The following is a 3,430-nucleotide window of genomic DNA, read 5'->3' as shown; positions in this document are numbered from 1 at the left end:
CATTCTGGCCACCAAAAGGGTAAGAGGAAGGACCTTTTTTCTAGTGGATTGGAAGGGGTTTGGTCCTGAGGAGAGAACATGGGAGCCCCAGCAGAACATCCATGCCCCTCTCATCCTTGATAAATTTCTGTCTGGCCTAAAAAAGGGGGGGCCTAAAGGGGGGGTACTGTAGCGTCGGCGTCCCTGCCTCCTGCTAGGCAGGGACGCCGTTCCCCTCACCTCTCCGCTCCGTGCCCGGCGTCTTCCTCCCGCTCTGCTGGCAGCGCGCGCTGCTTCTCGGCCTCTGTGCTTAGGGCGCGTGCGCGCTTCCCCTCTCTTAAAGGGGCCGCGCTCGCCGTCCTAAGGAGTCCCTGGCCAATGGCCGGAGGACCTCACCATATATAAGGCACCTCCTCCAAAATGGAGGTGCCCGAGCAATGTTGTTGCAAAGCCTTTCAACTCTGCTTCAGCCCTCAGGTCCCGTTACCAGTTACCTGCCAGATTCCTGCTTGATACCTGCCTGATATTTGCTTACCTGCTTGCTATCCTGTGGTTGACAGTCTGCCTACCAGTCTGTCTATGGATCAGTCCGCCTGCGGACCAGGAAGTACCTGCCAGATACCTGCCTGATACCTGCCTGCCTGTCCAGAGACTCTTACTCGCTCACCTGGGAGCGCTCACCTGCTACCTGCCTGCTAGCCTACCTGGAGGCTTAGCCGTCACTTGCTGTGACCACCTGCCTGTCCAGAGACTCTTGCCCGCTCACCTGGGAGCGCTCACCTGCTACCTGCCTGCTAGCCTACCTGGAGGCTCTGCCGTCACTTGCCGTGACCACCTGCCTGTCCAGAGACTCTTGCCCGCTCACCTGGGAGCGCTCACCTGCTACCTGCCTGCTTGCCTACCTGGAGGCTCTGCCGTCACTTGCCATGACCATCTACCTGTCCAGAGACTCTTGCCCGCTCACCTGGGAGCGCTCACCTGCTACCTGCCTGCTTGCCTACCTGGAGGCTCTGCCGTCACTTGCCGTGACCACCTACCTGTCCAGAGACTCTTGCCCGCTCACCTGGGAGCGCTCACCTGCTACCTGCCTGCTAGCCTATCTAGAGACTCTTTCCCTGCTGTCACTTGCCGTGACCACCTGCCCGTCTAGAGACTCTTACCCTGCTGTCACTTGCCGTGACCATCCGCCTCTCAAGAGACTGTCCCCGTCACTTGCCGTGACCTCCTGCCCTTCTACCCAGAGACTGTCCCTGTCACTTGCCGTGACCTCCTGCCCTTCTACCCTGAGACTGTCCCTGTCACCTGCCGTGACTACCTTCCTGCCTTCCCTGGGAGCCACCCGCTTCCTTACAAGGACTGCCCCTTTGTATAGTTGCTCAGAGGTTCCACCTCCCAGACCCGTTACAGTAATGCCCCATCCTAGTCATCATCTTGTAGCTTCATCCTGGTCTCCTTCTTGTATTAATGCCCCATCCTGGTCCCCAGCTTATAGTAATATAATAATAATCTTTTATTTATATAGTGCAAACATATTCAGCAGCGCTTTACAATTCAGACAATTTACAGACATTATTCGGCACTGTCCACATTGGGGCTCACAATCTAGGTTCCCTATCAGTATGTATTTGGACATATGCCCATCATAGACCTCATCTTGTAGTAATACCCCATCCTTGTCCCCTTCTACTAGTAATTCCCCATCCTGTTCCCCTTCTTGTATTAATGTCCTATCATGGTCCCAATCTTGTAGTATTGTGCCCATCCTAGTCCTCATCTTGTAGTAATGCCCCATCCTAGTCCCTGTCACGGGTTTACCGCTACATAGAGGAGCCAGAAAACCGCAACATCTGATTCCTCCCACTCCTGCACTAATTAGAAGCCTTTCACCTTCATATTAAACGGTGCAAGTTTCTTTCAGCAGTGCAGGGGTTAATCGGCTCAGTTGTGAGCTGGAAGCTTACCTGCATTAAGGCTCTCAACTGTCCAGTGTTAGCCACTCCTCGCTCCTATTTATTCTTGACTTTCGCTTGGAGTCATTGCCAGAGCTAGCTTATGCTGCATGGTTCTAGGAGTGTGGTGGAGAGTTGTTCAACCGGACCAATTTTTTGAAATTGGATAAGTGTCACTTTATGTAGTAATAACCAGTTTTCCCAATTTTTCGCACAGACTGACCTTCATTTCTTAAAGTAATGATGGCCACTCGTTTTTCTTTACTTAGCTGCTTTTTTCTTGCCATAATACAAATGCTAACAGTCTATTCAGTAGGACTATCAGCTGTGTATCCACCAGACTTCAGCACAACACAACTGATGGTCCCAACCCCCTTTATAAGGAATAGAAATCCCACTTATTAAACCTGACAGAGCACACCTGTGAAGTGAAAACCATTTCCGGTGACTACCTCTTGAAGGTCATCAAGAGAATGCCAAGAGTGTGCAAAGCAGTCATCAAAGCAAAAGGTGGCTACTTTGAAAAACCTAGAATATAAGACATATTTTCAGTTGTTTTCACACTTTTTTGTTAAGTATATAATTCCACATATGTTAATTCATAGTTTTGATGCCTTTAGTATGAATGTACAATTTTCATAGTCATGAAAAATCTTTAAATGAGAAGGTGTGTCCAGACTTTTGGTCTGTACTGTATATTTGTATGATTGGTATTTTCCTTTAGACCTGTTTTTATTACCTTGTTAGTCTGGTTTGTGTACTGCCATACAGTACTACTGCCCTCTTCCCTGGGTGGGGGAAGGGAACAGATTGAGGAGCTCAGACAAGGTACATAGCCCCGGCGTCTTCTTCTTCAGAAGTATTCCGGGGAACAGGGCCAGCTAGGGCGCCCCTAGCATTAGGGACAGGGAAGGAGCTGCTGGCCCTGGGATACCCGACAACAGAGTCGTGACAGTCCCCTTCTTGTAGTAATGCCTCATCCTGGTCTTCTTATTGTAGTAATGTCCCCATCTACTTCCCTATAGTGTAGTAATGTACCCATCTTGTAGTAATGTCCTCATCCTGGTCCCCTTCTTGTAATAATGCCCCATCCTGGTCCTCATCTTCTAGTAATGTCCTATCGTATTCTCCATGTTGTAGTAATGTGCCCATCTTCATCTTGTAATAATGCCCCATTCTGGTCCCCTTCTTGAAGTAATGTACTCATCCTAGTCCTTATCTTGTAGTAATGTCCCCATCTTGTAGCAATGCCTCATCCTGGTGCCCATCCTGTAGTAATGCCCTATCAAGGTCCCCATGTTGTAGTAATGTGCTCATCCTCATCTTGTAATAATGCCCCATTCTAGTCCCTATCTTGTAACAATGTACCTAGCCTCGTCTTCATCTTGTAGTAATGCCGCATTCTGGTTCCCATATTCAGGACCGGCTCCAGGTTTTCGTGGGCCCTGGGCAAAAGAGTCTCAGTGGGCCCCTTTAACACATATGATTCATAATACACAGAT

The sequence above is a fragment of the Phyllobates terribilis genome, unplaced genomic scaffold (assembly GCF_046119375.1).
Source record: "Phyllobates terribilis strain yellow unplaced genomic scaffold, ASM4611937v1 Scaffold_11__3_contigs__length_659146591, whole genome shotgun sequence".
Classification (NCBI taxonomy): domain Eukaryota; kingdom Metazoa; phylum Chordata; class Amphibia; order Anura; family Dendrobatidae; genus Phyllobates; species Phyllobates terribilis.
Note: the sequence above shows the minus strand (reverse complement) of the source record.